We start from the raw sequence: 15230 nt of genomic DNA on the forward strand, positions 1-15230 counted from the left end.
AAGAGATGGACTTGGGCAAAATTCAACACATGGATAGATTACTACACAAAATGTGCAAAGCGAAACAAGGTCCTCTCAAGGTGAAGTTAAAGTATTTGATGTGAAAGAAAATTGGGAGCCTGTAAGGGAATATAAAGAGAAGGTAAAAACGGTCAAAGGCAGCAGCAGTAAACAATCTGGCAGTATTTTCCAGTCATACATGAATTTGTAACAAAAATAGGGACATTACATTTTGAAAGTCTGCTCAGGGAGCAATAGAGCAGAGCGCACATCTTAAAGACAGTTTGCAGAAAGAATCTGTAATGGTTAAAGGTACCTGCACAGACTAAGTTAAAGCAATATAAGAATAGTTGACAACTGAGGTTATACACACCTGAATGACAAACAGCTCACAAGAGGAGGAAACAAGAGACAGTATCCCTCAGAAGACAAGAGCAGAGGCGGAGTAATTTGCTTTAGTTATTTTGAGCTTGAACTAATAGCAAAGGGAATGTTAGCGGAATAGATCAAGACTTCAGTTCAGACAGAAGACAATTCTGAAAGGGAACTGTATCTGATGGGTTCTTGCATGAAGTCAAATATGTGCAGAATTGAAATATTGCATGCTTTTCAAGCAAACATTACTATTGCTAAGATTATTCAAAAACATTTCTAAAATAAACCCTTTAGTATTTGCAAGGAGTATGGAAATAGCTGGAAGTTTTGATCTGCCTGGGGGTAGCGAGGCCCTATAGAGGGATCTGGACAGGCTGGATAGTGGGCTGAAGACAATGGGATGAGTTTCAACAAGACCAAATGCTGGGTCCTGAACTTTGGCCACAACAGCCCCAGGCAACGCTACAGGCTTGGGGCAGAGCGGCGTAGAAGACTGCATAAAGGAAATGAGCCTGGGAGTATTGATGCTCAGCTGAACATGAGCCAGCAGTGTGCCTGGGTGGCTAAGAAGGCCAATGGCATCCTGGCGTGCATCAAAAATAGTGTTGCCAGCAGAAACAGGGAAGTGATTGTCCCCCCATACTCAGCTCTGGTGAGGCTGCACCTCAAGTACTGTTTCCAGTTTTGTGCCTCTCGCTGCAAGAAAGACACTGAGGCCCTGGAGTGGGTTCAGAGAAGGGCAACAAAGCTAATGACAGGTCTGGAGCACAGGCCTCATGAGGAGCAGCTGAAGGAGCTGGGATTGTTTAGTCTGGAGAAGAGGATGCTCAGAGGAGACCTTATTGCTCTCCATAACTACCTGAAGGGAGGTTGTAGTGAGCTGGGGTTGGCCTCCTCTCTCACATAACTAGTGATATCACTAGAGGGAATGGCTTCAAGCTGCGCCAGGGAAGATTTAGGCTGGACATTAGGAAATACTACTTTTCTGAAAGAGTGGTCGGACACTGGAATGGGCTGCCCAGGGAGGTGGTGGAGTCACCGACCCTGGAGGCGTTCAAGGAACGTTTGGATTTTGTGTTAAGGGACATGGTTTAGTGAGTACTATTGGCGATAGGTGGATGGTTGGATTGGATGATCTTGAAGGTCTTTTCCAATCTTGGCGATTCTGTGATTCTATGATCCGGTCAGCAAAAGGTCAGCAGCATGCTTTATAAAGAACACATTCACAGCATTTCTCCCAGGATTTCCTCAAAGCTGTAATTGTGACTCTGGTCATATGAAGCTACAACTACCTATTAAACATTGTATTTGAAAAGATTTAAAGAACCTTTTTATTGCATCTTCCTTCCACAGTTCTCCCAGACTCAGCCCTTAGGCGATGGTAGAAATAAGGAAGCAAGGGCATTGACATCTTACTTCTAGGCTCTTTGCATAAAGTACCCCCTCCTAAAACTATTGCATACAAAGCATTAGATCTTTTTCCTTATTATTCAAATTCAATAAGTGCCCAGCATTCTATGAGCTGTGGTAGGAAAGTAATTTTATCTGAAAAACAACATTGTACTTAAGTTCTTAAAGTTCTGTTGGCCTCAAGCTGTTTTCATGTGGACATGTGTATAAACAATGAAAATTATATAAAGGAATATTATATAATCAAATAATATTAAGATGTTATAATAATGAAATAAGCAAGAGAGTTAGGCACAGCGAAACAAAGAGAACAAATAGGATGCTTATCCGTGGACTTGCTCAGGAAAGACCAGTGGAATGGATCTTCTGAAGAGAGAGAGATCTTTCCCCACTGGTAGTCAGCTCTTAAATGGGTCTAGGAGAGGTGGAGCCAGGCTCCACCCCTTCCTGCAGCACAGGTGAATTGCTTCAGGTGATTAATCAGAGGTTCAGGCCATGACTCAGCAGTTCCCATACAACATCAAAGTAGCACAATTACTCTTCCCACAGCAAGGATTCTCAAGAATGCATGTACAAAAGCTCAAGGCAACCTGATAACACTAGTGTTGATTACAGTGATGTACATTTTATTTCATTTCGTGCAATCTGAAACTCTTGCCCAAACCTTGCCTGTAAACCTGAGTGCATTCAGTCTTTAACTTAGAAGACCCAAGAATGCTGGACAAAGCACGCAGTCAACTGAATGAGTTTTTCAGGTCTATTTCCATTTACATAAAGACATAATTGAAATGTTTGTCTTTTACACATGCACTAGAAAACCATACAGATGCTCCCCTCAACAAAAGGGGAATCATACCACATTCAAAAGAAAATATCATAAGTCACATTAATAACATCCCCTTCTAGTATCTACCAGAGTTGATGTTAAAAAAAACCAAACCACTCATCTTTAACTCTCTCTCCTAAAGAACACCCGTAAGTTCTTTCTGAGAAGATTTGTTCCTATTCAACATGAAGTATTTCCCCTTTTTCCTCCAGTGAATGGCTGAACAACAGCAGAACCAGCAAAGACCCAGATCTCTGCAAAATTATCAAGTAGGCTAGCGATGAAGGAATAATAAAACTATTTTTTTCCCCATCTAGTTCAGCAAACTCACATTTTTAAGGTAGTGAGTTTAAATTTCAGTAAGAATTATCAGAATTTTTAAAGTTACTTATTTACTTAGTATTAGCACATCAGTTTTACACATTTAACTTAAAGTCTTTATCTGAACACACAGATCAGATTTTCTAAGTGCTTCCTATGCAAATACTCAACATAAATAAGACCATAAAGATACGGTAAGTTGCTTCTCCCTTCTAGGTATTACCCATACTGAATAATTGAACTACAGATAATTGAGGTACTGTTTCAAGGGCAGAAAATAAGAAAAAGTTTTGATTTGCCACATTTTTGTTTCCTCTTTTTACTCCCAGAGCATTCTACCAATTATTAAAAATAAATAAAAGCAAATAAGGCAACTTAAGTCTAATGAGACAAGTGGAACTTTAACAGTACTCTTGATAAAAAGTCTAGTCAGTAACAAGCAGATGAAATTCAGTATTATTTTCTCTACAGAATGGCAGTGAGCTGTTTCATTATAAGTAAACTGTTTCATCAGCACACTGTTTAGAAAAGAAATAGGGCTATGCTATACAAAAATATGGATACGGCTAATTCTCACTTATTAAAAAAAAAGAATTCCGAGAAGTCATAAACCTACTGATCTTCTAAAAGTATTCAGCATTATAGATTTCAAAAATCTTCATATTAAACAATTTGATAAGGTACAACATGAGTATAAGACATTCAGTTGAACCAAATTACATTGAAGATTTTTAAAACTGATTTTTTTTTTTAATTTGTCATTCAATGAAAACCTAATAAAAAGTATTTTAATATTCCTGTGAGATTTACATTAGTGATCTATTTTTACCCTCACTACTGAAATGAAAAGAACTTTTAAATGACCACAACTACCCTGTCTTCTCTCCACCTCAAGCTATAACAGGTTTTGATTGAACTGGCTAAGTTGTTATTTCATCTATGAAATCATCTATGGTGGGGAAAATATGCTCCCTTCACAAGCAATCTGGTAGCTTTCTGTGCTGTCACAACTAGGTGAGTAGGTGAGGGGAAAGCAGTGGATGTTGCCTACTTTGACTTCAGCAAGGTTTTTGACACTATTTCCTGTAGAATCCTCATAGCTTAACTTAAGAAGCACGAGAAAGATGAATGGGCTGTGTGGTGGAATCAGAACTGGCTGACTGACAGAGCTCAGCATTTATGGTCAGTGGCACAGAGTCTCTTGGAGGCCCGTACCTAGCAGTGCTCCCCAGGGATCAGTACTGGGTCCAGTCCTGTACAACATCTTCATCAGTGACCTGGATGAAGGATTAGAGCCCTCATCAAGTTTGCCAATGATACAAAGCAGCGAGGTATGGCTGACACATCAGAAGGATGTGCTAGCCTTCAGCAAGACCTATACTGGCTGAAAAATCGGGCAGAGGGGAACTTTACAAGGTTCAGCAAGGGCAAGTGCAGAGTCCTACACAGATCAGTAAAGGTTAAGGGCTTGCCTGCTAGAAAAGAGCTCTGAATAGAAGGATCTGGGAGTTCTGGTGGACAACAGAATGGCCATGAGTCAGTAATATGTCCCTGGGGTCAAGAAGGCCAATGGCATCCTAGGGCACATTAAAAAGCACGTGGTCAGCAGTTTAGGAGAGGTGATCCTCTGCCTCTATTCTGCCACAATGAGGCCACATATGGAGAACTGCGTGCAGTTCTGGCCTCTTCAATCCAACAAAAACAGGGAACTTATGGAGAGTTCATTACTTAAATTCATTAAGTATAATATAATGGGGGAATCTAGACAGCCACTTCTTGATTTTACTGATAAGGTTTATCCCTACTCTACACAGACTGAGTTGTAGAAAATACAGAATTGTACATCATTTTCTCTTCAGCTAAGATTCCTGCAATATACATGTTTGAACCAAATGCACTGGCTGAGCTCAAATACAATGGAATTGCTTCTTGAAAGATCACAGTACCCTCCCAGCCCCAGTCCAATTACAGCCAACATATTTTACACTATTATCTATATATCAGCTCAGCTGTAACAACCACATAGATTATCAGCAATAACAGCTTTAGTGAGAAGCTGAGTAATGCAGAGAAATGCTGATCATATTCAAGAGTTGAAGCCCATGTACTTATTGGCCCTTTTGTAAGATATGCAGATGTTCTTAACACCTCTCCTAATACCTGCAATATCCTCCTATATAATCGTCTGTAAGCTAGTAATTTTATTATTTATCCTATAACATTACTGAACCTTCTAGATTTATAAAGGTTGGTAACATTGTCATCTTCTTGAAAGAACTCAAACTTAAAATAGAATGGCATGTCTTCTCCAGAGCCACCTAGTCAGCAGCAGACAAAGAGCAATAAAAATCATCAGGTCTCTACAGGTCCAGGCTTTACTTGTTTTTTGCAACCTATTTCACACATCAGATATACCTAAAGTATTCTGTGGGTTTAGAGAGCTAAAACGAGTCAGCTTTGACTCATGTAATTTTCAGATTAAATGGAGCGTGTGAATTAAATGGAATACCTGAGAATGTTTTCATCATGTAATAAGAAGCAGTGATGTTAAAACCTTATATATAGCAAAAAATACATAGAAAAAACTAAACTTTTGCTCGTTTGTAGATGTAACTGAAAATATGGGATTTTTATTTCAACAACAATGCATACTCACATATTACTTAAACATTACTTAAAAATATTTCACTTTGTCATTCCAAAGAGTTGATTCATATTTTTTTTTTAATCATTACTTGCCCTGAATATTCAGGAGCACATACAGCATTTCAGTTTCTTGTACTTACACTGACCTTCTTCAAAGCTGACTGAAAATGGCTCTTTAAGCAGGCCAGGGCCTTAGAGCATTCAATGTTCATTCACTGCTTGAATTTAAAACTATCCTTCTCACTTGCAAAACTGTAATTTAATTAGCACTCTTTCCCTTGTATATAGAACTGTTAATGAATCAGCTTGGTTAAAAGCTTCCTCTGAAGTTAACAACTTGTGAATAGGAGCATAAAAAAATAGAAAAAAGAATAGGATCATAATTTCTTAAATTGAAATTTGTACTTATACAAGCATTTTTCTCCAATTCATGACTCATTTGTTTTGTTGCGTGGTTTAGAATATTCTTCTCAAATTACTCCTAGTTTGTTATTAACTTATGTCTGTATCAAAACTTGAAGTTTGGACTACACAAAAGACATCTCTGCAAGAAATTCATCTTGTTGGTTACTGACCAACACTAAAGTACTTGCTGATTCCAAATCTAGACAGCACTTCAGTGCCTGCAGTGGAATAACAGCTCTCCCCAAGAGCATCTGCAGAGCTGACATGCTCAGGAGCAGGTCACATCTCATATGCCAGCACTCCATGGAATAGCCATCACATTGGAAAAACCTTGGAAAGCTGTTATATTAATACAAGACTGTAGAATATACTCATTGCAATTAATACTCAAAAAGTGAAAAATTCAAGATGCAGAACTCAAAATGAGATATTAAAACCAGAGTTCTTTCTATTTCCTCACTCCAATTCCCCTTGTTTCATTTATCTTTAATACTATCGTATGCATATGAATTACTTTATAGCAGTGAAAAATTATGTCTTCCAAAACTAGTTTTTATTATTTTAGTCTTCCCCGGAAATATTTTGAGACTGATTTCTCAGCATACCTCAAAAATATTACCTAGTTTGAAGTTTTCCCATTTATTTTTCCAGTTTATGAACTAAGAAAACTATAACAGGGAAAAAAAATTTCCTCAACCTGCAAACATTGAGGAAATAAAATCAGCATGGAAACAACATTTCAAAACACAGCCTATATACATATTTATATTTGTAGTCAGTGAAAAAACTGGATTAGGGATTTACAGCTACCTCAGAGGTCACATTATTGATTTTCTTTAACTTGAAATATTTTGCACACATATGTAAATTTTGATATCAAGTAGCCCATCTTGCTATATTAAGCAAAGAGACTATACAACACTGCTTTATGTAATAATTTCACAGAATTCAATGTTTTGAACTTATACAACTTAAGAGTTTATAATAGCACTATCACTGTTTTTGAGGTAAAAACTTGCCTTGCTTCAGTAAACAAACAGACTGGAATTACATCCTTTTTTTGTTTGTTTGTTTTTGCTGTGTAAGAATGACAGGACTAAACCTTCTCTCAACTTCCTCACTGAATGATAATGTGCCATTTTTTTCTTACTACCACTACACCCAAGATAAAAAGAAATAGCAACAGGGATACTAGTTTGATGGTGTCCTGGAATGACCTGAGAGAGGAAGCTTAGTTTGAGATGAAAATGGCCAAGCCCAGCTACAGGAAGAGCTTTATTAGAGCAATAGGAAGAATGACAAATGGCTCACAACCACATTTTAAGGTCACAAATAGCATTCAGATTTGTGAGCTATAAGCATTTGTGGAGTCAAAAAAAAGAAGCCTAGCATTCTTCAACTTTGTTCCTGCTACTCTCTCTTCTATACTGGGAAAAACACATATTTGAAATAAGTATATTTGACTGTACATGTGTGCACAGTGGATGAAGTTCCCCTTTCTATTCAGGAAAGGGAAGGATTTTATTCAAGACGAAGATACCTTTTAAGAGTCATCCTAAGTTATTATTAGCTGTCACTATGCTGGTGATATGCAACATCCCAAAACCGTGCGTACATCTGCCTACATCATAAAGGTCTTGAAAAATAACACCTGGTTTATGTTAAGAAAATAGCTTATACCAATTCTCTTCCTTAGAACTCAAGTTCAGGTTGATTTGGGGGCACCTGAAGTTCTTGTTAGATTCCTCACTGATGAGAATTGCTGAATTAAGCTCTTCCCTTCAATTGTTGTAGGAGAGCCTTATTTCATCTCCATCCTTTATTGCCCCCTTAATGTACATGACAGAAATATTTGCTATGCGCATCAAGCAGAAAGATGAAAGAGTAAATCATAGATCTAGGGTGATTATACAAAAATCAGATGGCTGAGAAATGAAGCATAATATCAGTTAAAGTGTCACTAAAATAGAGTTATGAGTATAGTCAGGTAAAATACTTGATAATTGCTTATAATTTTCAATGTTTGGAAAACAATTTCCTGGCCAGATGTTTTCATATTGTATTAGATGTTTCACTCCCTGTCAAGTGTTGTACATTTTCTCTAATTTATGATTCCAAGTGTTAATCATATTCAGTCTTTCAAGACGATTACCTGGTGATATTAACATACAAATGCACACTGATTATCCCTGCTTTTCAGAATTTCTTGCATTTTACACAAGGAAAAAAATAATAAAAGGAATAAATCAGTTTCTTTCAACTTGCATGATGCCTATTTCAAAAATGAAATTATTATGAATTCATATTCTATGAAAATTAAGTATTAATCAACAAAGTATGGAAAACTTTCACCTATGCATAAAAGTAACAGAGTTTTACAACAGGAAGGAGTTTATAGGCATTACTATCTATATACTTTCTACTTCCAGTCTCCTGTGTTCTCATACTGATAAGACCTACAGAGTACAGAGTGTCTACAAGCATTTTTAAGAGATACGAAGTAACCTACTGTACACTATCAGTTAAAAAAAAATGATGCTACTTCAGAAAGAGAAGACATCGCTTTAAAATCTTCTGTTTTATTGTGAAATAGTAAAAAGAAGTAGCAAAACTGGGTCAAGTCCAACACTACTTGAACCAAAAGACCTGGAGGATATTTACTATCAAAATCCTCTGTATAATGAATGTACATCTCCAGTTTGCACTGATTTAACTGAAGTTCCATGAAGTAAATAAAATTGTTCCTAGTAGTGCTAATACATAATCATTTTCTTATATCCAACTTGGTTAGGTCCTGCTGCAAAATGGAAACAGTGGACATCATAACACTACGTATTGCTGTTGATATGGACATATTTATGAATCACAGACTCACAGAATCATGGAATGGCCTGGGTTGAAAAGAACCACAATGATGATCTAGTTTCAACCCCCCTGCTATGTGCAGGGTCACCAACTACTAGACCAGGCTACCCAGAGCCACATCATCCAGCCTAGCCTTGAATACCTCCTGGAACAGGGCATCCACAACCTCCATGGGCAACCTATTCCAGTGGATCACCACCTTCTGTGAAAAATTTCCTCCTAATATCTAACTTAAATCTCCCCTGTCTAAAACCATTCTCCCTTGTCCTAATACTATCCACCCTTGCAAACAGCTGTTCCCCCCCTTTTTATATGCACCCTTCAAATATTGGAAGACCACAGTGAGGTCTCCCCAGAGTCTTCTCTTGTCCAAACTAAATAAGCCCAGTTCCCTCAACCTTTCCTCATAGGAGAGGTGTTCCAGCCCTCTAATCATCTTAGTGACCCTCCTCTTGATGCATCCTAAGTGCTCCACATCTTTCTTGTGCTGGGGCTCCAGGCCTGGATGCAGTACTCCAGATGGGGCCTCATAAGAGCTGAGTAGAGAGGGACAATCACTTCCCTCTCCCTAGTGGCCGCTCCTTTCTTAACACAGCCCAGAACATAGTTGGCCTCCTGGGCTGCAAGTGCTCACTGCTGGACCCCCAAGTCCTTCTCTGCAGGGCTGCTCTCAAGGAGATTTTCCCCCAGTTTGTGTAAATACCTGGGATTATGCAAAATTTACATAAAATTAGTGACTGGAATTTAAAGAATGATAGAGAGGAAAGATAATTGCATGACTACTTTTATTTCTCCTAAAAATTTCATCCATGTTTCTCTGCAAGACACTAAAAACACAAATTTTTGGAAATACATTCTTTCTGAGCAGGAACCAGAACCACCTATCTCCCAGTTTTGTAGAGTATTATCAGAACACAATTACTAGAAAACAGAACTCAAATCAAAAGCAGAAAATTAAGGGAAATGCTTCCCTAGATTTATAAGAGAACATGCAGTCTTGCCTCATCAGTATTAATTTTACTTCCATCTACATTTATTCTATACATTTTTCTCCCTATTTCTAGTAAAACATTCAAAAATTGAAATTTGCCCTAAGAAATATGTTTATCCAGCATCTAGCAGTAAAGAACTCTAAATTACAACCTTAAAAAATTGAAAACAGGTATTGCTTACTGGACAAGTATTTCATGTTCTCTGAACAAAATTTCTCTTTATGTGTTTTAGCCAGCACATATAAAGTCCAAAAAAGGACATGGGTGGTCTCAGAAATAATTTCTTATATTAAGGCTAATTTTAATATCGTCTGTGAGCATCCATAATAACAACAGATTTACCTGCACTTATTCTGATAGTAGGACACAGATGTTAGGATCAACAATAAGAAGACTTGAGAAATATTAAAGATCTGTAAACAGTATTATTGTTCTGAAGACAGTTGTTCCACTGCCTCCATGAGATGAACACTTCCAGAATTGCTTGTGGAATAAATACACATGGCCAAATACAGAATTCACATCAAGGTTTGCCCCACTTACTCACCAAAATCTCTCCACACTTACAGGTTTTTATTTCTGACACCCTGCTACTTTTCTTCCTCTATTCATGGGCTTTGGAGCTATGCAATGGCTAGTAATTTAGTCAATGAATTTGAAATCTCAGAAGGCTACATTTTCCAGTAAAGATATTAGCCTTTCACTGAATAAAACAACTATAACACTTGTTAAAAAAAAAAGCACAGCATAACTGTACAGGGTTTTAGGAACACAAGCCCTTACCGCTACCTTTAATAAAACTTGTTTGCTGTTCCTGGGTGAGATACTTCAGCAAGTCTTTCAATCTTCAATAGCAGTCTACCCAAACACGATTAGAAATGAACCAAAGATGTTACATTCTCCTCATTCTCTTTCATCTTCTAAACTACATTAAATTTTCCTTTTTTATTCTATGAAATTCTCCCTGGTTGTAAAAGCAAAGCAGAAAATTACAGAAACACAACCTTTAAGTAACTTTATTTTAAAGAAATAAATATTTCTATGAAATTTGACTGCATATTTTATGTTCAATAACCTTTTCTTACAAATTACTTTTTCCAAAATATTCATCTTAAAACTTCACTAACTTAGGAAAAAAAACTGAAGTAAAATGAGAGTTACTCATGGAGAAGTTAGCCAACACTCAGCATTTGCTAAGGAAAAACAAATGCAACTCTTCGAGAAGTAATATGTATTATTTAATGTAGTACATTAATGAGCTGCCATAATCAATGAATGCCTTAAGGCATGTTCCCATAAACATGTTCAGATGAGCCTTAAGAGATGAATGAATGGCATATCCTGCCAGATCTGCTGTCATGATTTCCTTCTGTTATACCTGGGGGACTTAAAGGATCTCAATTATTTTTTTTAATAGCTATCTTCTTGTTAATCAAGTGCTGCCTTATACTGTGCAAGTGCTATTACAAAGAAGCACGTGATACTAACTCAAGTGTTCAAATTAAGTAGATTTTACAGTTATGTCAAGTTCCCCAAGTGAAGGGAAGTTAGTTGCTAAATAGAGATGCAGTCATCCCTCAGAGAACTGGTCTACAGGGCACATTATGTAGTAACCTTCATACCATAGGCAAATCCAAGTTAGTTGGCCTAAGAACAGTAGCGAATAGAAAATACAGAAAAACTTGCATTAGCCCAATTAATAATTCTCAGTTATCTTTTTAAATAGGAAATCTGTCAGCTCTGGATACAAAATACCACACCAATCACTATGCTTTCATGTGCGCTTACTCAGGAAAGAGTTCCTGGAGATATGACAACTTGACATCCTTAAGATTGGACAGACCACTAAGATCACCTAGTCCAACCATCAACCCATGCACGTCACTCAGTGAGACATCTACCCTTGGGCAACTCCAGGGATGTCAACTTCATCACTCTTGGGGCAGCTCATTCCAATACCTCACAACTCTGGATAATTAGAAAAATTTCTTCTCAATCTGAACCTCCCCTGGTGCAACTTGAGGCCATTTCTTCTCATCCTATCACTGTTATCTGGGAGAAGAGACTGACCCCTACATCACCACAACTTCCTCTCAGGATGTTGTAGAGAGCAAAGTAGTCTGGACAATAGGAAGCTTAGGGGAGACTAAACAACTCCAGGTGCCTCAACAACTCCTTGTAAGACTTGTGCCCCAGACTCTTTACAGCTTCGTTGCTGTTCTTTGGACATGCTCCAAACTCTACACTGAATTTGCAGGGATGTCTGCACAAGCAGTCTAACAGTACAAGAAAATATTTTGAAAAAGGAGCGCATTGTCCATTGTGCTCCAAGAACTTTAAGAGGATCTTTGCTTAATTTTTATAACAACAGAATTGCATTGACTTTAGCTCTGAATTGAGCCCGAGTTTACTTGCATCTCACCATATATAAACACAAATTAGTTTTGTCTCCACACCTGGAGAACTTTCAAGGTTTGTACAGACATTCAGAGCCTGAAAAAAAATATCAGATAAGACTTTTGAAAACAGCGGGTACCTATTTGTTTCCTTTCTTGTCAGCATAAACTCTCAGTAAGGCAGCAAACAGCAAGCATCCTGCTCTAACAAGCAGAAAGGAAAAAAAAAGGAAGAGAAAGCAATCTGTGCTAAGAGAGGGTCTGGTAAAAACAAAACTAATTGTGGCTTCCCGACTCCTGAGCTATTGCATCTGAACCACAGAAATATCAGAGAGCATTGGTCAGTGCCTTCTATATTAGATTATTTAAATTATGAACTCCTGAAACTTGGTGCATGCTGAGGTTATGTTCAAGTTTAAACAGTTGGGGAGCAAGACAGTCACAGCTAAGAGTCATACCCTGCTGATCTCTCTGTCTCTACTGAAAAAAAGAAGTGGTAACATCATAGCAGAGAAGCTGTCCCAGCTTCTTTAATGATCACCTTGGATTATACATCACTAACACCAGCATCAAATACTGACTAGCAAATAAGAAACAAAGTCCTACCTCCTTCCATGTTTCTTCTCAGTGTTGTCATGAACTGAGCTTTCTACTGTCTGAACAAAAAGGATAATTTGCAATGCCAGCTGTAAAGTTTTCCATAATGATCATACAGAATCAAATTTTCATCTTGTTTTTGTTTGTCTGACCACATTTTCATTCCATACTCCTGTTCCTTGGGTAAAGTTGTTTTTTTTTCTACCATAATATTTTGATAAATCTAAAGAGTTTTGACTACAAACTAGATTTTCTGGTTTTTAACTGCAAAAAATATTCTTCATATAACTACTTTCTTTCCCATCTTGGTATTTCTTCTCATTTTCAAATCATAAAACAAAGACAAGCAATAAGTGAAGATAATTTTCAGTTCCCTGAGAAGAGCAATATGAAAATATGTTGCTATCACTGAGTTCTTAAACACATGGTCCACAACTTGAGCAATTTTTTGTTTGAATGGTCATTTAAAGCAAGGAATATAACATGAAGGGTCAATTTGCATAATGACTTCAGAACTGAAACAGTTACTTTAAGGTAAATCCTGAAATTCTAAAGTAAATCCTGAAAAATGATCATAAGGAACTGAAGCATTTATTCATACAAAGCATAGGACTGGGAAAACTCGGTACAATAATTATAGTTCTGAAATGTAAGCCAGGGATGGAAAATTTGAATCTACTAATTTGACAGCTACTTCTACAATTTAACCACCATTTAAGAATGTTTATTAAACAGTGAAGTCTCTTTATATAAACTGAAGGAGAATATTTGATTTTTGAGGTAATAAATTATAGAGGACAGGGGAATCACTTGTCTTTCATTTTTTTTTTAGCTAATTTGCAGAGATTAACTTTACCAGAAGTGTTTGTGTAGTAATAGGTACAGCATAGTTCATAATTCATTACAATGCAAGGAAATGCATATCTAAGTTTACAGCAAGAATTGGGTTCAGTGTTATTGAATAATTGCCATGACAGTGACAAAATAGCTTGTTGTATGCATGCATATATTTCTTTGCAAAAATGAAATATCTGTCACCTTGTGATAACCAGCTGTGCAATAAGTCCCAACAGTGTTTTCTATAATTCTGTGAATGGAAAGTAAAGGATTGACAGCATTAAATCAGGTAATTTCTAGCTCCTAGTATCCATGCAATTTCTCTGAATTGACCTCTCTGCTCCTGTCTCACATGCATGAGGGCAACACTTACACCAAGCACAGTTGTCAAACTGAGAAACCAAGATCTCATAGAATAAATGAGATCTTGGTTTCAATAAAATGAGACAAGGCCAAAAGGTAAGCCTTTCCCTTACTCAAGGATTTTGAGTGAATCCTTATTTACAAATCCACTCACACTAATATCACACACATGCAACAGAAGCTTTCATTTTTGGCAGGGGAGAAGCAATGCTTGCAGTCTGAAAAGAGAGGGGAGAGACTATCACAATTTCCCTCTACATTCACATATACCTAGTGACTTGGAACTTTCAGTGAGAGTTGAAGCCTGCTCCCCAGGGAACTGTTTTAACTGATAGAGGGGTGCTTTAGTCCAAAAGACTTCTAAGAGCAAAATTTCGAGGACTTCTTTCAACTGGGAGCTCCTGGAGCCCACCAAGACAACAGTTGCTCATTGTTCGCAAGCAGTTCAGGCTAGTTTTTCATATTATACTAGATAATAAAAATCTCTAAATCGTATATGTGAAGCATTACATTGCCAGAAGCATTATGGATGCATTAGGATGCAGAGATAGTTAATACCACATCAAGTAGATTGGGATACATTTACTAACAGATGCCAGTGAGCCATCACTGGTATGAATACCAATGTGCTACTCTATCCAACTGACTGGAAAGGTCATACACGTTTTGCTTTCAGCAAGATCATATTTAGTCTGATCATAAGAAAGCAAAAGCCTCAGATCACTTATGGTTGTGCTTCACTCAGATTCAACTCTACTGCACACAAACACATGCTATCCAGAAGGCATGCATGTGTGAATGTATTTTTTTTTTTTTTTTTTTTTACCTCCTGCATAACTTAAAAACAGAGTTACACTTGTTGAACTTTCTAAAGCTAACATCAAAAACCACTAAAACCTCAAGTTTTGTTTCTGTTCCATGTGCCTGGGTACAGGAAATCCACAGTTTGGAGCCAAACAGGAAGCAGTGTTGTATAAAACACAACGAGCTGCACAGCATCACACACCTCAGCATCTGAGATAATTAAGTGGCTGACAGTAATTGAAAATATCCCCGCTTCTTGCACAGTAAGTACCTTGTATTACTGGTTGATGTATTGTAGCTACTGACACATGACAGAATAATTTGTCTTTTATTCAACTCCAACACTGAATTATTGGAACTTGGAGTTGTCTGTGGCCTAGAGGGAGACATTGT

The 15230-nt window shown here is 37.3% G+C and overlaps 1 protein-coding gene and 1 long non-coding RNA gene across 9 annotated transcripts in view; one reads left to right on the plus strand and one right to left on the minus strand.

The window, feature by feature from the left end:
• The window catches only part of LOC149918191 (uncharacterized), a 163685-nt gene that overhangs the window by 123268 nt on the left and 25187 nt on the right, over positions 1-15230 (minus strand). The window lies entirely within an intron of this gene.
• Positions 14876-15230, plus strand: part of LOC116231250 (N-heparan sulfate sulfotransferase 4) — a 158138-nt gene continuing 157783 nt past the window's right edge. For 3 of the 5 annotated variants that reach the window (XR_016466082.1, XR_016466083.1, XM_090139214.1), the window contains exon 1: positions 14879-15100. The gene's annotated coding sequence lies outside the window, so the exon portion shown is untranslated. Of the gene's footprint in view, positions 15101-15230 lie in introns of all 5 variants that reach the window. The other 2 variants (XM_090139215.1, XR_016466084.1) reach the window with 2 other exon arrangements.

Source organism: Phasianus colchicus, chromosome 4 (assembly GCF_987193195.1).
Source record: "Phasianus colchicus chromosome 4, bPhaCol1.hap1.1, whole genome shotgun sequence".
Classification (NCBI taxonomy): domain Eukaryota; kingdom Metazoa; phylum Chordata; class Aves; order Galliformes; family Phasianidae; genus Phasianus; species Phasianus colchicus.